The sequence below is a fragment of the Cnephaeus nilssonii genome (genome assembly GCF_951640355.1).
Source record: "Cnephaeus nilssonii genome assembly, chromosome: 8".
NCBI classification, from domain to species: Eukaryota; Metazoa; Chordata; class Mammalia; order Chiroptera; family Vespertilionidae; genus Cnephaeus; species Cnephaeus nilssonii.
Genome location: NC_137079.1, coordinates 94811833 through 94836540, shown reverse-complemented (window position 1 = coordinate 94836540; position 24708 = coordinate 94811833). Strand labels below are relative to the sequence as shown.

The 24708-nt window shown below is 44.8% G+C and overlaps 1 pseudogene across 1 annotated transcript; it reads right to left on the bottom strand.

Moving 5' to 3' along the window:
- Positions 1-6734: 6734 nt before the first annotated feature.
- Positions 6735-14636, bottom strand: LOC307104448 (polypyrimidine tract-binding protein 1-like; annotated as a pseudogene). The gene is made up of 3 exons: positions 13748-14636; positions 13102-13662; positions 6735-6901 (listed from the first exon to the last, which is right to left on the bottom strand). The product of its transcript is annotated as a polypyrimidine tract-binding protein 1-like (transcript).
- Between the last annotated feature and the right edge of the window lie 10072 nt (positions 14637-24708).

Sequence of the window (24708 nt, the reverse complement as noted above, 5' to 3'; positions counted from 1 at the left end):
TACTTTCAACAATAAAGTTATTTTTAAAAAAAAAACAACAAAAAGATTATTCTGACTTCCATGAGAAAAAGTGATTGGTAAGAGAAAAAGGAGGGAGAGAAGATACAAGGTAGGAGACTCCTAAAGAAAATTGGACAACTAGTGATGTTAGGCCCTAGACTAAGGTGTTGGGAGTGAGAGAAATGGTGGATTTGAGAGTTTTGCCATAATAGCTTGCTACTGGACTGGATGTGGAGGGTGGGTGTGAATGAGAAAGAGGAGAGCAGAGAGGTGAGTAAAAGGAAATAGAATTATTTTCAACTTAACCCTCCTAGGGAAGGAATGTTTCTGTATGCTATATACATGAGATGCAATTGAAACAAAAAGATTGAAAAGTTGTTTGTTTTTTTCTTAGCTTAAAAACAATTAAATAATGTACAGATGAAGGATTTGGAGCACTGAAGGTTGGACAGCCATTAACACAACAGCAAATTATTGCTTTAAAAATAATGCTTTATCTCTACTCCAGAGATACTAACTTAATTGTGGTATAAGGGCGGCGGGGGGGCCGGGGGGGGGGGAGCTAAGTATGAAGCAGAATTTGCAGAAGATATTCTTCTTAGGGTTTTTAGCTGGTGATACAGCCTGTGAAAGAATTCAGAACTAAAAGAAGAGATAGATGCAGAGAGAAAGTTTATTTTTACTTTTCTGGAAGGGAAAGGGCCAGTGTATTGCTAATCAATACAAGGGCAAAGAACAAAAGCTTCTTCCCTTTTAAAGCCTTGGCTGCTGTTGCTAGGTGATAAAGAAGGGAGGGGGATTTGGGGGTTGGAGTTTAGCAGACATCAGGAGGGTTGTCCTTAAAAAGTTTGCTAGTTCTTCAGGAAACAATTCTGGCAGATGTCCTAGGGAGGTGTCTTATCAGTATTTTTCTGAAGTCTGTAAAACATTCTTAGAGTAAAGGTTTTGAAGAGTTCAAAAGAATCTTGTTTGAAGAGCAAGAAGGTAGGAAACTTTTTTATTAACTATCCCTGAGTTGTAAAAAACAGCAGGTAGGAGAGGTTTGCAAGAATGTAGCCTTGAGAGTAAGTTGTCATGCAGTTTGAATAGAGGGGCTGTTGGAATCAGAGGAGCTAACAATCTTGAGGTTTAATTTATCAGGTGCTTCTCATAAATTGTGGAAGGCCACAGTGAAGAAAAAGAAAGGCCTTTTTTTCTATCCTAGTAATTCTGGTCTAGTCTATAACATAGACTAGAAGTAGGATGCTTTAATTCAGTTTTCTAAGTCTAAAGTGGATCATGTGAACAAAACATTAAAGATATAGAATGCATAAGTAATATGATGAGGTAAATCACATATATATATATATATATATATATATATATATATATATATATATATGTATCACATGATCTCACTCATATGTGGAACGTAATGAACCAAATAAACTGATGAACAAAAATAGATTCAGAGACATAGAAGCATGGAACAGACTGTCTAACCTCAGAGGGGAGGTGTGGGATGATGGGTAGGTGGGAAGAGATCAACCAAAGAACTTTTATGCTTATATGTATAACCCATGGACACAGACAATAGGGTGGTGAAGGCCTGGGTTGGGGGTGGGGCATGCTGGAAAAGATCAATGGGGAAAAAAAGGGGACATATGTAATACTTTCAACAATAAAGATTAAAAAATAAATTTTAATAACAACTAAAGCTGCACTGAGGAAAATATAACTTTATGTATATTATCCTATATAATCCTATCTAATAAAGAGGGAATATGCTAATTGATGATCACGCTGTTGCAAAGATTGTGGCGCCCATAGCCAATAAGGAGAAAATATGCTAATTGACTGTCACTCCCTCAAAGATGGCGGTGCCCACAGCCATTAAGGAGGGAATGTGCTAATTGACTGCCACTCCCTCAAAGATGGTGCCACCCACAGCCACAAGATAGGTGCTCAGTCCCCTCAGCCCCGCCAGGGCAGCAGGTGGCAGGCGTGCCTGCCTCCGGAGTCCCCCAGTTCCCTCAGTCCCCAGCCGCCCAGGGTCAGCCAGAGGCACAGGTAAGCCTCGGACTGCGGCTGCCCAGCTGCCAGGGCCGGCTTGAGGTGCAGGGAAGCCTCAGATGTTGGCTGTCCAGCCGCCCAGGGCAGCCTGAGGCTCAGGTAACCAGGGCTGGCCAAGGCTTGCGCTGCTGGCAGTGGCAACAGCAGAGGTGTGATGGGGGCGTCGCCTTTCCCTGATCATCGGGTTGCCTCCTGCCCCTGAGGGCTCCCGGACTGTGAGAGGGGGCAGGCTGGGTTGAGGGACCCCCCTCCAGTGCATGAATTTTCATACACCGGGCCTCTAGTAAAGATATAATATGCAAATGGTCATTATGCCATGAAGCATAACAACCGACTGCATAAAGACCTGATCATGGATCAGCAGGAGGATGGGGAAGTGAGCTACAAGCGGGCGGAGGAGAGCTACAGGAGGGGGCAGGGCAGCAAGGTATGAAAGGGAGGCAAGGGGGCGGAGGGAGCTACAGGAGGGTGGGACAGTGGGTGGAGAGCTACTGGAGGGCGGCAGTGAGCTACTGGCGAGCTATTGGCACACGGATTCATGCACAGGGCTACTAGTATCCTATATAATAAAGAGGTAATATGCAAATTGACCCTCACACCCTCGCACAAGATGGCCATCCCCATGTGGTCAAAGATGGTTACCCCATGTGGTCAAAGATGGCCACCACATGATGGCTGGCAGGAGAGGGTAGTTGTGGGTGATCAGGCCAGCAGGGGAGGGTAGTTAAGGGTGACTGGGCCTGCAGGGGAGGGCAGTTGGGGGCAATTGGGCCAGCAGGGGAGTGGTTAGGTGATGATCAGACTGGCAGGCAGGCAAGTGGTTGGGAGCCAGCAATTGTGAGCCCGATCCTGTGGGATTGGGCCTAAACTGGCAGTTGGATATCCCCCGAGGGGTCCCAGATTGGAGAGGGTACAAGCTGGGCTGAGGGACACCCTGCCCCAGTGCAAGAATTTTGTGCACTGGGCCTCTAGTAAATAATAAAAGCTAATATGCAAATTGTTTGACCAGGAGTTCAACCACTTGCTATGACATGCGCTGACCAGCAGGGTGCAATGTGGAACATGGTGGGCCATCAGCGATGCGGTACTGGCAGTGGGCAGCAGTGGAGGTGCTGCCAGCCCCAATGGGCCCCGAAGAGAGTGGGACCATGACTGGAAGGTGGAGCAGGTGAGTGGGCGGTGCCAAGCCAAGAAGGGTGAAAGTGGGGGCCTGATCACCCCACAGATGGCAACTAGCAGCGGTGTTGGGGCCAGGGCCGCCGCCTGGCTCCCAGGCACTGAGGGAGCCGGGTTTGGGGGGGCCCAGCCCTGACCAATCACCCTCCAGACAGTGACCAGCAGCCAGCAGGCCCTGATCTCCTGATCAGGGCTGGGTCCTGGGCTGCAATGGGGAACTGGGGGTGGGTGGCAGCAATCAACCTCCCTTGGTGCCCAGGCAGGGGGCTGTAACCTCTTGCCGGCTACCTGGGTGCGGGGGTGATGGGAACAGAGGTGCAGTGAGAATGTAGGGTATCCACTGAGCTTGCTCTCACTCCCCCTGCTACCCTCCCCCAGGACAACAGGGCTTGTGCACCAGGGAAGCCCCCCCACCCTGTACCCGCATGGCCTCTTCCAGGTAAGCCAGGTCACAACCGCCAGGACCCCAGGCATTGGTTGGGCTCACCATGGGTTCATGCAGGAGCCGGTAAGTGAGGCTGGCTGGGAGAGAGCACACTACTGACCCAGCATCCATGTGGTGCCGCTGGGTGGCTCAGAGGCTCACGCTGTGCCCTGGATCCATGGAATCTGGCTGGGCTCACTGCATCTCCGTGTGGGAACTCAAGCACCATAACTCAGGTGGAAGGGGGCAAGCAGGGGCCTGGGGGCCCAGATGCTGCCCAGGGCCCAGAGGTTAGCTGGGATTTGCCCTTCCATACCAAACGCTTGTGCTTCAATCACCGACCAGGCCTAGGACCACATTCGTGCACGAATTTCGTGCACTGGGCCTCTAGTATTATATAAATCAATGTAAATGATAAAAATATAGCAACACTATATAATACATCTTATCTAATAAAAGAGTAATATGCAAATTGACCATCACTCTAAGACACAATATGGCTGCCCCCATGTGGACACAAGATGGCCACCACAAGATGGCCTGAAGGGGAGGGCAGTTGTGGACAGTTAGGGGTGACCAGGCCAGCAGAGGAGGGCAGTTGGGGCAGACCAGGCCAGCAAGGGAGGGCAGTTGGGGGAAACCAGGCCTGCAGGGGAGGGCAGTTGGGGGGGCCCAGGCCTGCAGGGGAGGACTGTTGGGGGGGACCAGGACAGCAGGGGAGGGCTGTTGGGGGGGACCAAGCCAGCAGAGGAGGGTAGTTGGTGGAGACCAGGCCAGCAGGGGAGGGTAGTTGGGGGGGGGACCAGGCCTGCAGGGGAGGGCAGTTGCGGGGGACCCAGGCCTACAGGGGAGAACAGTTGGGGTAGGACCCAGGCCTGCAGGGGAGGGCAGTTAGGGGGGACCAGGCTTGCATGGGAGGACAGTTGCGGGGGACTGTTAATGAATCGTAATGTAAATATCTGTGTTTTCCGATGGTCTTAGGCTCTACAGCAGTGGTTCCGCTAGTAGGGTCGCCTAAGACCATCGGAAAACACAGATATTTACATTACGATTCATTAACAGTAGCAAAATTACAGTTATGAAGTAGCAACGAAAATAATTTTATGGTTGGGGGTCACCACAACATGAGGAACTGTATTAAAGGGTCACGGCATTAGAAAGGTTGACAACCACTGCTCTAGAGGTTCTAAGTTAATTGTAGTATAGGAAAGGGCAAAGTTATTGGGATTTATATGTAGGGATAGATAGATCAGTAATTAAAGTACTCCAGATGTTCAAGGCCAGTTGGAGTGTGAGGACCCGGACCAGAGTATGCTGGATGTTTAAAGCCAAGGCTAATTTCCTAGATGCAGGTGCAAAAGCAAGGACACAGCAATCTTACTGTACGCAAGTGTACCCTTCTATAACCCAAAAGACTGATGTCACTATTTGGGTAAGAAGCCTCTTTTATCTAAGTTGGTATAAAAGTATGTTACAGACCTGCAGGTGCTTGACTGCTTGGTATGGCTCCTGTGCTTGCTACTGTGTTTTTCAATGGCTGCTATATTAGCAGCGACTACTGTGTGAAGCTCCTTTGAAGAACTATTTTTTTCTGATGGCTCCTTGTTAGCAATGGCTACTTGGGCTACAATACTCTCGTATATACCCACTAGAGGTTCAGTGCATGAAATTCGTGCTTGGAGGGGGGCGGTTCCCTCAGCTCAGCCTGCACCCTCTCCAATTGGGGCCCCCTTAGGGGATGTCTGACTGCCGGTTTAGGCCCGATCCTACAAGGATAAACCGGCAGTCGGACATCCCTCTTGCAATCTGGGACTGCTGGCTCCTAACTGCTCACCTTCCTGCCAGCCTGATCACCCCTAACTGCCCGCCCCTGCCAGCCTGGTTGTCCCCAACTGCCTTTCCCTGCCAGACTGATCTCACCCCCAACTGCCCTCCCCTGTAGGCCTGATCTCGCCCCCAACTGTCCTCCCCTGCAGGCCTGATCTCATCCCCAATTGCCCTCCTCTGCTGGCCAATTTGGTTCTGGTTGTTCGGTTTCTATGCCAGCGTCAAAAGCTCTGCCTCCTAGGCAGCCATTGGCACCCTACAGCACCCATATTTGGTTCTGATTAGTTGGTTCCTATGCCAATCAACGTCAAAAGCTCCACCTCCTAGGCAGCCATTGGTTCTTCACAGCACCCACATTTGGTTCTGATTGGTCGGTTCCTATGCCAGTCAGCGTCAAAAGCTCCATGTCTTAGGCAGCCATTGGTTCTTCACAGCACCCAGATTTAGTTCTGATTGGTCAGTTCCTATGCCAGTCAGCATCTCGAGGCCTATCTCTGCACCTGATCAGAGAGGCAGGGCTGAACAGCAGCCTGCCCCCCACCCCCACCCCCACCGCAAGAGTCCGGGAGAGAAAGAAAAGCCCAGCTGCTGGTGATGCTCAGAAAGAAAGAGGGAGAAAAAGAGAGGCGAGTACTGATCAACAGCTGCCACTGAGGATCAACATCAGACCCACCCTGCGGTGGCCTCTCTCTCTGGGTCTCAGCCCCCTGGGCAGTCAGTGCTGGGTCACCAGGCTGCAGTGGGACAGTCAGTGCTGGGTCGCCACGGCAACCCAGTGCTGACTGAAGAACTTCTGGGTTGGTCAGCCTTTGGTAGTGATCAGTGGTTACAATCCTGACCTTTTATATATTAGGATGAATTCTCATATCCTCTCAGTCTACTTACTACCCAGCATCCAAGGAGGTCAAGTCCCTGGTAGAGGGACTCAGACCCAGCAGTTGGTGTAATCGGCATGATGAAGGAGTGATGCTCCCAACAATTAGCACAGTAAGCAGGATCCGGAAGTGTGCAGAGGATTGAGGAATAAGGACTCCCCACAGTTGGTGTCAGAAACAGGATTTAGGGGTAAGTGTCTCCTCTGCCCAGCCGGTCATGTTTCCTCTGACTGGGCTGTGGTATCTGGTAGCGGAGGTCCTGATGTCTTGGGAACAGGACTTGGTGACGCTGGTGGTGGCAGAGAAGACACTGAGGTCCCTGCCAGACCAGATCCCCCAGAAGCAGCAGGGAGCAGCGGGGCTTAAAAGAGACTAAGCCTTCAGGAGCCCATCCAGGTGCAGGCGAAGGCAGAGCTGAACTTTGCAATGGCAGCTGCCAGGGAGCCATTGCCCAGAACAAGGGCAGGTGAAAGCAGGAGCTGGGCACCCGAACTGCTGCCCATGAGTAATGAGTCTTGCAGCAGCCCCTCTGACAGGGTTCTGCTGGCTGCAAGGATTAAAAGGGAGATTATAAATCAGCAGCCCAGTGACATGCTGTTGGCCCTTGAGAGGCAGTTGCTGGTGGAGCAGTGATCCTGGGAGTGAGGAGGGAAGGCACTCCTCCTGGACTAGAGAAAAGAGTTTGCTCTCCTAGACTGAGGTATAGGCTGAGACACCTGGTTGGGGAGCCCTGAGGCCACATGTTGAACTCGCTGATGTGGACTGCAGTTTGCTCTGTAGTGGCCTGACTGAATGTGCGGGCCCAGTTGCTGATGTAGACAGGTGGGGGTTAAGCTGCCTTTGTGTGGCAGGCGACTCTCTCCTGTACCAGAGTGCATCTTAGGGAGATTGGACTGATAGTGTTGTGGCTGGAGAAGATAAGGATCATCTGGCCCACACACAGCCCCTACAATTCTCCAGTGTGACCGGTGGGGAGACCTGGAAGAACATTGCAACTAACTGTAGATTGCAGAGAACTGAATAAAGTGACTCCCCCGCTATACTTTGCAGTTCTGGCTGTAGTGGATTGCATAGATTGCTGTACACTGCAATTGGAGCAATGCCCTACGTGATGGACTTGGCTACAGGGGAGGGCAGTTGGGGGTGAGATCAGTGGATAGGGCTCCAGAGAGTCAAGGACAGTTTACTTTTACATAGGAGGATCGACAGTGGACTTTAGTCACCCTCCCTCAGGGATGTTTGAATGGTTTATGTCATGGTTTGATGGCATGGGATTTGGCTGCCTGAGGCAGCCACAGTACCAATGTTCCATTGTGTTAATGATGTTGTGCTAACCTCTGACACTCTTACAGAATTCGAACGCAGCTGCCAGCAGTTGCAGACCTATATTGGTCTACAGACCTATGTTGGTCTTTTGGGGTATTGTCAAGTACTCATTCCCCACTAGGTGCCGTTGTTAGAGCCATGTGTCAGTTGTTCCAGAAGGGAGTGAAGTAGGGTTGAACCCCAGAAGTAGAGCAAGGTACCTAGCTGCCAAGAGGACAGTTACCCAAATGGGTGGAGAAGGGTACCCATCAGGCTTTGGTCCCAGTTATGGAAGAAAACTGGGAGCCAATACTCTTATTGAGAAACAGTTGGCAGCCATGTATGCTGCCTTGCAGGCCTGTATAACCATGCCCATGTCAGGAGTGGCACAAACCCCAACTTTAGCAAAGTGATGGGGGAGGCCTATTTAGAACTGAGGGCAGCAGTATGTACCAGCCTCTGTCACAGGAATCATAAGCCCTGTTGAGTCCTCTAACATATATCAAGGGATAAAACTCCTATGGAGAAGCTACTCCCTAGTCCGTTCCGAGAGGGTATGCCTCCCCTCTTGGAGACCATGTGGTGTATAGACGGGTCTAGTAGGGAAGAACCCTACTACATGGACAGCTGTAACTGTCTATTTAGATACTAATGAACTATGTAGTTCGATTCAGATACTGGGCAAAGTAGTCCTTTAGCCATTAGACAGGACAGCTTAGCTGTCTTTGTAGTTAACAGGATGGCACAAACAACAGTGGCTAGTAGGCCATCACCCCATGTGGGGAGAGGAAATATGAGCTCCACCTAGGGGTGGACCCACCTAGCCTAAAAGATTAGGCTAGATGATTATATGTGGAGGTGTCCTCAGGCACTGCATGTGCAGGTAAAAGCAACAGATGAACTGCTGCGACCCAAGGACCTTGGCAGATGGGGAACAGGGAGTGTGGACCTGGTCCTGGTCCATTACAGGCAAAGGGCCATAGGTGGCCCTCCTATCCCTTAGGGAAGTGGGTACGACTATAAGTTACAGTTACACGCCTTGATCCAGCCCTGGTGATATAACCAGTGTCCTACAAAAGATAGACAGTAAAGTACAAGCCATACAAGCCCTGCCCCATAACCCCCTCTGAGATTGGTAGGATAGACTGTCAGGGACATGGCATTGGGCATTTGTAAGTTTTACTATTGGGGCCGGAGTACAGGTCCTAACATACTACAGTTTGCATTACTGTTGTAGACTCTGTGTTCAAGGAGCTGGCAAATAGGCCAGGGTACCCCTAGAAGACCATCCAGTGTAAGGGGTAGAGTGTGGGAACATTAATTAAAGTTAGCCAAATGTTCAAGGCCAGTCTGAGTGTGGGGGCCCTGACCAGAGTATGCCAGGTATTTAAGGCCAAGGCCAATTTTCCAGATGCAGGTGCAAAGCAAGAACACAGAAATCTTATTATATCATGCAAGCGTACCCTTCTGTAACCCAAAAGACTGATGTCACTATTTGGGTAAGAAGCCTCTTTTGTCTAAGTTGGTATAAAAGTCCGTTATTGACCAGCTGGTGTGCTACTGCTTGGTATGGCTCCTGTGTTTGCTACTGTGTTTTGCAATGGCTGCTATGTTAGCAGCAGCTGCTGTGTAGACGCATTTGAAGAACTATTTTTTCTGATGGCTCCTTGTTAGCAACGGCTACTTGGGCTATGATAAAGACTCTCTTATATACCCACTAGAGACCCAGTGTACAAAAATTCATGCACTGGGTGAGGGGGTTCCCTCAGCCCAGTCTGCCCTGTCTCACAGTCCGGGAGCCCTCAGGGGATGTCCTACTGATGGCTTAGGCCCACTCCCTGCAGTATGGCCTCCCTCTGCGGGAGGCGAACGGACAATCAGGGGAAGGCGCTGCTCCCATCACCCCACTGCTGCTACCACTGCCGGCCACTACAGCTGCCAGCCCTCGGCCCTCATAGCCGCCAAGGTGTTTTCATCAACACGGACTCCAGTCCCTTCACCACAAAAAAATGACAACTTTCTTTAGGCATTTTTAAGACATTTCTCACAGGATATAACATTTCTTTCTTTCTTTTTTTTAAATCCTCACCTGAGAATATTTTTCCATTGATTTTTAGAGAGCGTGGGAGAGGAAAAGACAGAGAGGAACATCAATGTGAGAGGGACACATCGATTGGTTGCCTCCTGCATGAGCCCTGACCTGGGCCCCGGCCAGGGAGGAGCCTGCAACCTAGGTATGTGCCCTTGACCAGAATCGAACTGGGACCCTGCGGTCTCCAGGCCAAGGCTCTATCCACTGAGCCAAACCGGCTAGGGCAAAATATGACATTTCTTAGCCCTGCCAGCAGCGGACCTCCATTTTTTCCTCCAGGAGTGAGGTGGAAAAACCCTAGATCACCTTTTTGGATTCTAATTACCCAAGCGAGTGGCGTACTGCAAGCTTAGTCATTGAGTGGTCAGAAAAGGTGTTTCCTGTGCAGCTCATGCACAGAGGCGGGACTTCTGGCTCACTGTGGCTCTCTTTGGGCTTGCAGCCACCAAGGCAGCCATGCCCTCTCTCTCCCCAGAGAAAGAGGGCCTGGCAGCTGTGGAGGCTTTGTTGGGAAGGACGTCTGGAAGGTCGTCCGTCCAGAAGATATCCAGCCTAATTAGCATACTACCCTTTTATTACTATAGATGGCTTCTCATATCTTCTTCGTCCACTACCCGGTGTCCAAAGAGGTTCAGTCCCTGGCAGAGGGATTCGGCCTGAACAAAATATATATACTAACTTCACCTGCAATCTGGGTTGGGAACCAGGGAAATAATAGCAATAATAATAATAATAATAATAATAACAGCAAAGAAACAAATTCATAGAATAACATTAGCTCATGGAAAAATAACCAATAATAGAGTTGTTTCTGAAAAAAAGAAAAGGAGCTGCCAATTTTTTTTTAAAGTTTGTGTTAACCTGATTTCAACATCCATGAAAAACAGCACAACACATAAGAAAATATAGGCCTACATTACTTATAAACATAGATTTCAAAATTATATATAAAATTTTATGCCAGTATATCTACTGTGAATTTAAAAGAAATAAACCATGATCAAATAGGTTTATTCCAGGAATTTAAGAATGGTTCAACAATGGAAAATCTATCAATGAAATGAATCACATTACTTGACTAAAAGGGATCATTGTATCATTGTCTCAAAAGTTATAGCAAAGTAATTTTATAAATTTCAATAATTATCCATAATTTAAATACCATCAGAAATACTAGGGATAGAATGGAACATTCTTAATTTGAATAATAGTGTTTCATACCTCTGATTACCTCCTACACAACCTACTAAGTTTAACTGTTGCCTCATGTATGGGGCCTTTCTTGCTTTTCTCACTTCTTTTTTTTCTTTCCAGGATAGAGAGAATTTATTTAACTCCAGTACAGGATGGCCAAATTGCCTTCTACAGTGTGAACAGAATGCCTGCAGAAAAGGGAAGATTTGTTATAAAATCGCTTTAATTCAGTTTTCTCAAAATTATAAGCCATAGGCAGGCAGTGGAATGTGCAATGCCCTATGTTACAATACTGAGCCTATAATTGCTGACATAAAAATAGACGTAAACAGGTGGAAGAACATACCATGTTCATGGATTGGTAGAATCAACATCATTAAAATGTCCATACTACCCAAAGCAATCTATAGATTCAATGCACTCCCCATTAAAATACCAATGGCATATTTCACAGACCTAGAAAGAACTCACCAAAAATTCATCTGGAATAAAAAAAGACCCCGAATAGCTGCAGCAATCCTGAGAAAGAAGAATAAAGTAGGAGGGATCTCAATACCAGATTTCAAGCTGTATTACAAAGCCACTGTTCTCAAAACAGCCTGGTACTGGCACAAGAATAGACATATAGACCAATGGAATAGAATAGAAAATCCAGATATCGACCCAAACCACTATGCTCAATTAATATTTGACAAAGGAGGCATGAACATACAATTGAGTCAAAACAGTCTCTTCAATAAATGGTGTTGGGAAAATTGGACAGATACATGCAAAAAAATGAAACTAGACCACCAACTTACACCATACACAAAAATAAATTCAAAATGGATACAGGACTTAAACATAAGACGGGAAACCATAAAAATACTAGAGGAATCCACAAGCAATAAAATCTCAGACATATGCCGAAAGAACTTCTTCACTGATACTGCTCCTAGGGCAATGGAAGCTAAAGAGAAAATAAACAAATGGGACTACATCAAAATAAAAAGCTTTTTCACAGCAAAAGAAACCATCAACAAAACAACAAGAAAGCCCACTGAATGGGAGAACATATTTGCAAATGTTATCACTGATAAAGGTTTAATCTCCAACATCTACAGGCAATTTATGCAACTTAATAAAAGGAAGATAAACAATCCAATAAAAAAATGGGCAACAGACCTAAATAGATACTTTTCGAAAGAAGACAGAAGGAAGGCCAAGAGACACATGAAAGCATGCTCAAAGTCACTAATTATCCAAGAGATGCAAATCAAAACGTCAATGCAGTACCATCTCACACCTGTCAGAATAGCTATCATCAACAAATCAACAAACGACAAGTGTTGGCGAGGGTGTGTAGAAAAAGGAACCCTTGTGCACTGCTTGTGGGAATGCAGACTGGTGCAGCCACTGTGGAGAACAGTATGGAGTTTCCTCAAAAAACTAAAAATAGAACTCCCATTTGACCCAGTAATCCCACTCCTAGGAATATATCCTAAGAAACTGGGAACACCAATCAGAAAGGATATATACACCCCTATGTTCATAGCAGCACAATTTACAATAGCTAAGATTTGGAAACAGCCTAGGTGCCCATCAGCAGATGACTGGATCAGAAAACTATGGTACATCTACACAATGGAATACTATGCTGCCATAAAAAAGAAGGAATTCTCACCATTTGCAGCAACCTGGATGGAACTGGAGAACATTATGCTAAGCTAAATAAGCCAGTCAATGAAAGAAAAATACCACATGATCTCACTCATTTGTGGATAATAAAGAACATTATAAACTGATGAACAAAAAGATAGATACAGAGGCAGTAAAGCATCAAACAGACTGTCAAATTACAGCGGGAAGGTTAGGGAGAGGTGGGGGAGATAAGAGATCAACCGAAGGACTTGTATGCATACATATAAGCCTAACCAATGAATGCAAAACACTGGGGGGTGAGGGCATGTATGGGTGTGGCGTTGGGTGGCAATGGTAAGATATGTACCCATATAATACCTTAATAAAAAAAATGGAAAAAAAAATAAAAACTTAACCTCCTTCCTAGCTAATAAAAGAGTAATATGCAAATTAACCATCACTCCGCTACACCCACAAGCCACACCTACCAGCCAATCAGGAGCAAATATGCAAATAAACCCAACCAAGATGGCTACAGCCGCAGAGAACAGGAGGGAGGCTTGGGTTTCGCAGGCAATCGAGGAAGAGGATCTTGAGGTTTTTCTCCGATATGGAAGGTGAGATCTTGGAAAGGTGCAGGTTGGTTGAGGGTGGGAAGAGGTACTGGAAGTTTTTGGAGCCTGGCTTCTTGAAGTGCCGCAGAAGTGAGTTCCCGTAGTCCTTGGTGAGGCCCTGGTCCCTCTGGCCCTTGCGGGGCAGCTGCACGTTCTCGTGCTTGGAGAGCGTGATGTGCACAGGCTTTCCCTGCAGCCTGTGCTCTTTGAGGGGTTCATTGCCAGCTAGGCCTGGCTTCCCTCCGCCATCGGCACCAGAGCAGTCTCCGGCTTATTGAACAAAATCTTCACCCACTGCACATAGTCATACACACGGAAAAGAATAAAGAGGCTTTGGGGTGTGACTTCTAGGGTTAAGGTTGCTGACCAGCATAACAGAATTTCCATCCCCTGACAGGCCTGGGATGGCGATCCGGCCAGCCGCTGCCACTGAAGGGGTGGCCAGAGGGACCATGGAGCTGTGCACATTGGGAAAAGAAAGGCCTGCACCTTGAGGAATGGCAAAGGTGAGAGGGGAACCAGCTCCTGCAAATGGAGAAACTGACATGATAGCAGGTGCACTGAAGACCCATGGCCGGGGCCATGTTCTGGTCCAGTGAGGCATGGCTATCACTAGAGGGCAGGGCAGGGGTGGTGTAGTCTCTGCCTTTGTCATTGTTGTACTTGATGTTGAGGCTGGTGAGCTGAGGAAAGTATATGCAGAGTGTGCGCAAGCATTGTAGATGTTCTGCCCATCCTGTGACAGCTTAGCCTTCTGGGTGCTCATGGTTTGGCATCCTGCAGCAGTGCCTGGAACTGGTTGTTCTTGGTGAGAGTGATGATTTTCAGAACTATGCCAAACTTGGAGAAGATCTGGTGAAGCACGTCCAGGGTGATTGAGTAGAAGAGGGGCTTCTCAATGACCCTGAGCACCATTCTCTGGCCAGCCATCGCCATCCCAGCATCCATAGCCAGGACCCAGGCAGCCAGTGCCAGGTTCCCCGACTGACCACAGTTCACGGCCTGCAAGGCTGCCTTGGCCCCTGTCTGGCTGGGTAAGCTGTGTGTCTTCAGCTCCTTGTTGTTGGAGAACTGGATGTAGATTGGCTGGCCAAGATGCTTGGGTGTCACCAAGGTGTAGTTCACCATGGTATTGGCTGCCTCCTCTGTGTTTATCTCAATGAAGGCCTGTTTTTTCCCTTTCAGCATTAGGAGGTTGGTGACCTTCCCAAAGGGCAGTCCCAGGGAAATGACCTCGCCCTCGATGACATCACTGGGAAGCTTCCAGATGCTAATCACTCTGGAAGACAAGCCTGCACGTCTGTCGTCAGCTTTGAACTTCTTGTTGTCATTTCCATTTGCTGCAGAGGCTGAGTTGCTGTGGCTCAGATAAAGGGTCCGCCAGTGATGCAGCCAGAGAAGAGCGTATCCAATCTCTGCTGTGTACCAACTGCTTTATCTAGGACAATGCCATCCATTGCACAAAGAAGAGACTGCAGGGGAGGGAGTGGAGGCCTCTCACTTCTTATACTTCCCACTTTAAATGCAATGGGTTATATGTACTTTCTTTGTGATCTTAAAAACAACTTTATATATTACTAGTAGCCCGTTTGCACGAAGATTCGTGCAATAGACCTTCATTCACCTGGCTGCCTGCACCAGTTTTCTGCCGGCACCGGGGACCCAGGCCTTGGCTGTGGCCACCGCCTTCTGCCTTCTTTCAGGGTCAGGGCTTGGCCCCGGGTGGTGGCCTTGGGCTCGGCCGCACCCAACATCCCTGCTAAGGATCGCAGGAGCCGACCCCCAGTGGTTTCCTGCGATCTGTGCAGGCTGCCCACTGGTGCCCTTGGGCGGCTTTCCCGGCCTTGGGCTTGGCCGCACCCAGCGTCCCTGCTACGGTTTCCTGGTGGGCGTGGTTGGTGGGCATGGCTTGGGCGTAGTGAAGGTGCGGTCAATTTGCATATTTGTCTATTATAAGGTAAGATAATTACTGTACTTACACAGTAAATACTAATTATTTGAAGGGTTGTTCTTTGGTACAGAAACTGTGTCAATTTTTGGTTTTAAAATTAATTTTGACTTATTTAAATTACATTATCAGAAACCTAGTTCTTTTATTTCTTTATTTTTTAAATTTTATTTTAAATTATAGTTGACATACAATATCATATTAGTTTCAGGTATACAACATAGTTGTTAAACATTTACATAACTTAAAGAATGATCATCAGAATAAATCTAATAACCATCCGTCATGGTACATAGTTATTACAGTACTAGAGGCCTGGTGCACAAATTCATGCACCAGTGGGGTCCCTAGGCCTGGCCCGCAGGATTGGACCGAAACAGGCTCTTTGACATCCCCCGAGGGGTCCTGGATTGCAAGAGGGTGCAGGCCAGGCCAAGGAACACCACCGGTGCATGATTGGGATTGGGGAGGGACATGGGAGGTTGGCCAGCCGGGGAGGGACAGGGGGAGGCTCCAGGGCATGTCTGGCCCGTCTCATTCTGTCCCAATTGGCCAGATGCCAGCAGCAAGCTAACCTACCAGTCAGAGCGTTTGCCCCTGATGGTCAGTGCACATCATAGCAAGTGGTTGAGCTGCCTTAGCATTATCACTAGCATATTATGCTTTGATTGGTTGAAACGGACTACTGGACAACCAGACTCTTAGCATCTTAGGCTTTTACTATATAGGATTATTGGTCTGTTCCCTATATTGTATATTATATCCCCACTAGAGGCCTGGTGCATGAATTCATGCACGAGTGTGGTCCCTCGAAGTGGCCTGCAGGGATCAGGCCCCAGCTTGTGCCCCCAAGCTCTCAGCCCCAACTCACACTCCCTGCCTCACAGCCCCACAGCCCCGCCTGGCACCTCGCCATGACCTGGCACTGCCCCCTCACCTGCTACACCATCCTGCTGTGGTCAATTGGGGCTGGGCCCCCTGCCTGGCTCCCTCAGCACCTGGGAGCTAGGCAGTGGCCCTGCCCCCTGCTGCCGCTGCTGGTCGCCATCTGCAGGGCAATCAGCAGGGTGATCAGGCCTCCACTTGCACCTGCCTTGGCCTGGCACAGCCTGCTCACCTGCTCCACCATCCTGCTGTGGTCCTGCTCTTGTCGGGGCCTATCAGAGCTGGCAACACCTCCACTGTTGCCCGCTGCCAGCGCTGAGTCGCCAACGCCTGCCATGTTCTGCTCCGCCCCCTGGTGGTCAGCACACGTCATAGCAAGTGATCGAAAGACTGCCTAAGGGGACAATTTGCATATTAGGCTTTTATTATATAGGAGGATGGCATTTTATAACTGAGTGTTTGTACAGGAACTGTGTCTCACTCATTTTTAGAGCCTAGACACTTAGTACAATACCTGGCATACAATAGGTGCTCAGTGAATGTTTGTTGGATAACTATTGTTAACTACTTTTTAAGTAAACTATGACAAAGCTAAATTAATTTAGAATTCAATATGACAGATTTTTATATTCAAATTAAGCAATAACTTGGGATGGATTATGAAAATACCTGGAAGTAGCTTTGGGAAGGAAGGTTTGGATTGAAAGGCTTGGCTGATAAGAGTAGTAAAGTTTCTAAGCATTCTGCCCATATGGCACCTCTTCTAGGTAGCTTTCTTTGACCATTCCATAGATGCTAAGTATCCTCCTTTGGCTTCCTTAGAATTCTGTGAGAATCTAATTATGGTAGTCACCATATCTTCTCTTGTAATTTCAGTTTGCTTGCTGGCTCCCCCACTACACTATAAATGCAGTGAGGGAATGACTCATGACTTTAATATTTTTCTTATATGTAATAGGTGTTCTAGCAATACTTGGTGAATGAATAAGTGGGATTAGGTTGGCAGGAATGAGGTGAAGGCCCTAAAAAAAAACTTGGGGACGTCTTAACATTTCCTGGCATAACAATCCCAAATAGAGAAACATATATGAAAATGTTGAATGTCCATCAATTCAAATATTCATGCAACACTTGTTTATAATTTGTGTCTTTTTCTTTTAAGAAGATGCATATACCCAGTAATTTAAAATAAATTTTCTTAAAATAAACATTTCACTACAAGGTAAGTGGAATGACTATTTACGGAGTGAAGAAGACAGGAAACGGTGAATGAAGGTAGGGCTTTGGGCAGAAGGACACTAACTATGTTTGTACAGGCACTTCTACTAAAAATATACATGTAGAAAATGCAGCTGCTGGAAGGGACATCACAATAATTACAGAACTCCACATTAAAAGCTCTCATTGCTTAATAACCAATTCATTTTAAAACCAAAGAAGTAGCTCTTAGATCACAGTCCATGAAATTCAATCAGTGTTTGTCATCACCCTGCACAAAAGCCTTCAACCCCTTTGTTGCTCACAGGTCATTACACATGTGCACATGCACACCACAAACTTACACACACACACACACACACACACACACACACACACACACACACACACACACACACACACACACACACACACACACACACACACACACACACCATTTCTTTTTTGATTTATTTTTTGTGTAACCTACTATATAATTTTTTCATTACTTTTTCTGTTGACATTCAATATTATTTTTATTAGTTTCAGGTGTTCAGCATAGTGGTTAGACAACTACATATAATTTACGAAGTGATCCCTCTAATATTCAAGCACCCACCTGGCTCCATATATAGCTATTGCATTATTCACTATGTATTCCCTTGACTATTTTGAAACTACCAGTTTGTACTTCTTAATCCCTTCACTCTTTTCACCCAGCCCCCATCTGGCAACCATCAGTTTGTTCTCTGTATCTATGAGTCTGTTTCTATTTTGTATTTAAAGGTTCCATGTATAAGTGAAATCATATGGTATTTGCCTTTCTCTGACTGACTTATTTCACTTAGCAGAATACGCTCTAGGTACATCCATGATGTCAAAAATGTTGAAATTTCATTATTTTTTATGGCTGAGTAATATTTCATTGTATATATGTACCATAGCTTTTTTTTTTATCATTTATCATTGGACACTTTGGTGCTCCCATATCTTGGTTATTGTAAATAACACTGCCATGAACACAGGTGTGTATATATCTTTTCGAATTAGTGTTTTAGATTTTTTCAAATATATACCAAGTAGTGGTATTGCTGCGTCATAAGGTAGTTCTATTTTTAATTTTTTCAGGAAACTCCATACTGTTTTCTATAGTGGCTGTATCAATTTGTAGTCCCACCAACAGTGCCCGGGATTCCTTTTTCTCCAAATTCTTGCAAACACTTATTGTTTGTTGATTTATTGGTGATAGCCATTCCCAACAGGTGTGAGGAGACACCTTATTGTGGTTTTCATTTACATTTATCTGATGATTCGTGATGTTGAACATTTTTTCATGTCTATTGGCCATTTGTATGTCCTCTTAGTAGCAGTGTCTATTCAGGTCCTCTGCCCACTTTTTAATTAGATTGTTTTTGGGGAGGTTGGTGCTGAGTTGTAAGAGTTCTTTATAAATTTTGGATATTATCCTCTTATTGGATGGATATCTTCCCCCATTCAGTAGGTTGTCTTTTTGTTTTGTTGATTTCCTTGCTATTCAAAACCTTTTTACTTTGATGTAGTCCCATTTGTTTATTTTTATTCTGCCTTCCTTCCTGATGATATATATATATATATATATATATATATATATATATATATATATATATATAATATTATTAAGAGCAATTCCAAAGCCCAGCTGGTGTTTCTCAGTGGCTGAGCATCTACCCATAAACCAGGAGGTCATGGTTCGATTCACAGGTCAGGGCACATGCCCGGGTTGCAGGTTCGATTCCCCAGTAGGGAGTGTGCAGGAGGCAGCCAATCAATGATTCTCTCTCATCATTAATGTTTCTATTTCTGTCTTCCTTTCCCTTCCTCTCTGCAATCAATAAAAATATATTTTTTTAAAAGGCCAATGCTAAAGAGCTCACTGCCTATGGAATTTTATGGTTTCAGATTGCACATTTAAGTCTTTAACCTGTTAGGAGTTTATGTTGTGTATGGTATAAGAGTGTGGTCTGTTTTTATATTTTTCTTGTATCTTAAATTTTCCCACCTCTACTTAGATTGTTTTTACCCTATTGTATGTTCTTGCCTTCTATGTCATATATTAATTGACCATATAAGTATGAGTTTATTTCTGGGCTCTCTATTCTCATCCATTGACCTGTGTGCCTGTTTTTCTGCAGAACCATATTGTTTTGATTATTACAGTATTGTATTATAGTTTTATATCAGGTAACATGTTACCTCCAACTTTGTGTGTGTGTGTGTTTTTCCTCTCAAGATTTCTCTATTTGAGGTCTTTTGTGGTTCCATATAAATTTTTGGATTATTTATTCTAGTTCTGTGGAAAATGCCATTGGTATTTGGATAGATAACACATTGAATCTATAGATTGCTTTGGATGATATGAACATTTTAACAATATTAATCATCTTATTCATAAGTGTGGTTTCTTTTTCCACTTATTTGTATCTTCTTCAATTTCTTTCTTTAATGTCTTATAATTTTCCAAGTACAGGTCTTTTACCTCCTTGATTGAATATCTTCCTAGGGATTTTATTTTGTTTTTCATGTACTTGTAATTGGTATTTTTTTCTCAAATTTTCTTTCTAAGAGTTCATCATTGCTGTTAAAATGCAATCAATTTTTAAATATTAATTTTGTATCTTGCTACTTTACTGAATTTATTTATTAGTTCTAGTAGTTTTTTTTGGTGGTATCTTTAGAGTTCTCTATTCAGTACCAAGTCATCTGAAATAATGAAGTTTTACTTCTTCCATTACAATTTAGATGAATTTTATTTATTTTCCTTGCCTGAGTGCTATAGCTAGGACTATAGGACTTCCAATATTATGTTGAATTAAAGTGGTGGGTACATCCCTGTTTTATTCCTGATATTTAAAAAAATGATTTTAGTTTTTCTTCATTGAGTATGATATAGCTCTGGGCTTGTCATATATAGCCTTTATTATACAGAGGTGTGTTCCCTCTATTTCCACTTTACTGAGTGTCTTTGTCAAAAATGGGTGTTGGATTTTGTTAAATTATTTTGAGCATTTATTGATATGATTATATAATTTTTATCCTTCATTTGGTTTATGTGGTGTCACATTAATAGATTTGTGGATATTGAACCAAACTTGCATCTCAGGAATAAATCCTTCTTGATCATGATGCATGATATTTTTAATATATTACTGAATTCTGTTTGCTAATATTTTGTTGAGGATTTTTGCATATATGTTCATCAGGAATTTTGGCCTATAATTTTTATTATAATGTCTTTGTCTGATTTTGGAATCAGGATAATGTGGGCCTCAGAAAGTGAACTTGGGAGCCTTCCCACCTTTTCCAATTTTTGGAACAATTTGAGAAGCATAAATGTTAATTCTTCTTTAAATGTTTTGTAACATTCACCAATGAATTCATTTAGTCTAGGACTTTTGTTTGTTGGAAGTTTTTTGTATTACTGTTTCCATTTCATTGGTAGAGATTGATTTTTCAAATTTTCTGTTCCTTCTTCATTTAGTCTTGGAAGATCATGTTTCTAGAAATTTATCAATTTGTTCCAGATTGTCCAATTTGTTGGAATATAATTATTTGAAGTATTTTATATAATTGCCATAGTGTCAGTTGTCTACACTTCTCTTTCATTTCTGATTTTACTTATTTTTTTAAAAAAATCTTTATTCTTTAAAATATTACATATGTTCTCTTTTTATCCCCTTTGACCTCTTCTGGCCAACCCTAGTCCTTTGCCACACTATTATCTGTGTCCGAGGGTTATGTATGTATGTATACACGTTCTTTGGTTGATCTCTTCCCATCCACCCACCCACCCACCCCCATCTTCTCTCTGAGATTTGACGGTCTGTTCCATGCTTCTATGCCTCTGGATCAATTTTGTTCATCAGTTTATTTTGTTCATCAGATTCCACATATGAGTCAGATCATGTGATACTTTGCTTAGCATAATACTCTCCAGGTCACTCCATGCTGTCTCAAAGGCTAAGAGAGCCTTCTTTTTTACTGCTGCATAGTGATCCATGGTGTAAATGTACCACAGCATTTTTATCCACTCATCTACTGGTGGGCACTTGGGCTGTTTCCAAATCTTAGCTATTATAAATAATGCTGCTATGAAAATAGGGTGCATATATTCTTTCTGATTGGTGTTTTGAGTTTCTTAGGATATGTTCCTAAATGTGGGATCACTGGGTAAAATGGAAGTTCCATATTTAATTTTTGAGGAAACTCAGTACTGTTTTCCATAATAACTCCATCAATCTGCATTCCCAACAGCAGTGTATTAGGGTTCCCTTTTCTCCACATCCTCACCAGTACTTGTCATTTGTTGATGGTAGCTATTCTGAGAAGTGTGAGTTGATACCTCATTAACTCATTGTCATTTTTTTACTGAGCCCAGCTGGTGTGACTCAGTGATTTTATTTATTTAAATCTTCTCTCTCTCAGATTTCTTGAGAAGTCTGATTAAAGGTTGGTGAACCTTCTCTATCTTTTCAAAGACCCAGATCTTGATTTCATTAAATTTTTTTAAGACTGTTTTATTTTCTCTCTGATCTTTATTTCCTTCCTTCCAGTCACTCTAGGCTTTGTTTGTTGTTGTTCTTCTAGTTCCTTTAGGTATAAGGTTAGATTCTTTATTTGAGGCTTTTCTTGTTTCTTGAGGTAGGCTTATGATGCTAACTAGTGGCCTTATGCACGAAATTCGTGCATGTGGGGAGGGGCCCGGCCTGCACCCTCTCCAATCTGGGACCCCTCGGGGGATGTCCTACCCTAAACCAGCAGTCCAACATTCCTCTCGCCATCCAGGACCACTGGCTCCTAACCGCTCACCTGCCTGCCTGCCTGATCACCCCTAATCACTCTGCCTACCAGCCTGAATGCCTCCAACTGCCACCCCCTTCTGGGCTGATCACTCCTAACTGTGCCCCCTGCCGGCTTGCTCACCCCAAACTACTCCCCATGACAGACTGATTGCCCCCAACTGCTCCCCCTGCTGGCCTGCTTGCTCCCACCTGCCCCCTGCACTGCCTGATCATCCCCAACTGCTCCCCCTGCTGGCCTGCTCGCCCCCAACTACCCCCCTTGCCGGCCTGATCGCCCCCAACTGCTCCCTCCTGCCAGCCTGCTTGCCCCAACAGTGTCCCCCCTGCCGACCTGCTCGCCCCCAACTGTGCCCCTCTGCCAGCCTTATCGCCCCTAACTGCCTCTGCCTTGGCTTCATCACCATGGCTTTTGTCTGGTAGGACATCCAGAAGGTCTCCCAGACCAATTAGCATATTACTCTTTTATTAGTATAGACTAGTAGCCTGGTGCATGAATTTCATGCACGGGGGTAGGGGGTGTCCCTCAGCCCGGCCTGCACCCTCTCCAATCTGGGACCCCTTAGGGCATGTCCGACTGCTGGTTTAGGCCCACAGGGATTGGGCCTAAACCAACAGTCAGACATCCCTCTCTCAATCTGGAACCGCTGGCTCCTAACTGCTCACCTGCCTGCCTGCCTGATCACCCCTAACCACTCTGCCTGCCAACCTGATGGCCCCCAACTGTCCCCCCTTCTGGTCTGACCACCCCTAACTGCCCCCCGCCAGCCTGATCACCCCCAACTTCCCCCCACTGGCCTGATTGCCCCCAACTGGCCCCTGATGGCCTGCTCATCCCCAATTGTCCCCCACTGCCAGCCTGTTCACCTCCAATTGCCTCCCCCTGCCAGCCTGCTTGCCCCAAACTGCCCCACCCCCCCGCTGGCCTGATCACCCCCAACTGCCCTCCCCTCCTGGGCTGATTGCCCCTAACCACCTCTGCCTCGGCCCTGCCACCATGGCTTTGTCCAGAAGGACGTCCGGAACATCTCCCGGAAGGTGTCCTGGTCTAATTAGCATATTACCCTTTTATTAATATAGATAATTTCTCTCTTTGAACTGCTTTCACTGTGTTCCATAGATTTTGGGTTGTTGTATTTTCATTTTCATTTGTCTCCCAGTAACTTTTGGTTTCTTCCTTGATCTTGTAAACCCATTCATGTTTAGTAATGTGTTATTTAGCCTCTGTGTGTTTGTGTGTTTTTAATTTTTTCCTTGTAATTGATTTCTAGTTTTAAATCAATGTGGTCTTTATATCATTTCAATCTTCTTAAATTTATTGACACTTGTTTGTGTCCTAACATGTTGTCTATCCTGGAAAACATTTTATGTGCACTTGAGAAGAATGTATATTGGGCTGCTTTGGGGTGGAATGCTCTAAAAATGTCTGGCCTAATGTGTCTTTTTTATTTTTACTTTTTTTATTCACTGTTTCCAAAGGTACTGCAACACTGGGTTTCTATTCCATCTCCCTGCTCCAAAAATCCATTTAATATATTGTTCTCAGATAGAGGACATATCAGGTATTAAACTGACAAAAACAGATACTACACTTGATCTTAGCTCAAAGGCTGAGAAGTGATCTAATGTGTCATTTAAGGCCACATTTTCTTGTTAATTTTTTGTATGTGTCTGAAAGAGCTATCTATTGATGTCTTGGAGTGGTAAAGTCCCTTACTATGACAGCATTACTGTCTATCTTTCCCTCTTTGTCCATCAGTATTTGCTTTACATAGTTAGTTGCTTCCATGTAGGGCACTCAGATGTTTACAATGATAATATTCTCTTGTTGGATTGATCCTGCTATCCTTATCTAATGTCCTCTTTGTTTCTTATTATCGCTTTTGTTTTGCAATTTTGTCTGATTGCTACCCAGCTTTTGGTTTGTTTGTTTGTTTCCATTTTCAAAAAAAAACATCTTGTTCCATTTCTTTATTTTTGGTCGGTGTGTGTCTTTTGATCCAAAGTGGGTGTCTTGTAGACAGCATGTATATGGGTCTTGTTTTCTTATCTATTCAGCTACCTATGTCTTTTGATTTGATCATTTAATCCATTTTCATTTAAAATGATTATTGATAGAAATGCATTTATTGACATTTCATTATGTATATTTACTTTCTTCCCCCACCCATTTTTTTTTTCTTAAAAAAGTCTCTTTAACATTTCTTATAATATTAGTTTGGTGCTGATAAACTCCTTTATCTTTTTCTTGTCTAGGAAGGTCTTTATCTTTTTTTTAATTAAAAAAAAAGAGAGAGAGAAAAGCCATGTTGGTTAGAGTAGTCTGGCTTGTGGGTCCTTGCTTTTCATCATTTTGAATATTTTTTGCCAATCCTTTCTGGCCTGAAAAGCTTTTGTTGAGATATCAGCTGAAATTCTTATAGGAGCTCCCTTGTAAGTGACTAACTGTTTTTCCCTTGAATCTGAATCTGTATTAACCTGGTGAATTTTAACCTTACTGCTTTTAAGACTCTGTTTTTGTCTTTAACCATTGGCATTTTAATTATAATGTGTCTTGGTGGGGGCCTCTTTGGGTTTATTTTGCTTGGGACTCTCCACACTGCCTGGACTTGTGTGTCTTTTTCTTCACAAGGTTAGGGAAGTTTTCAGTCATTATTTTTTCAA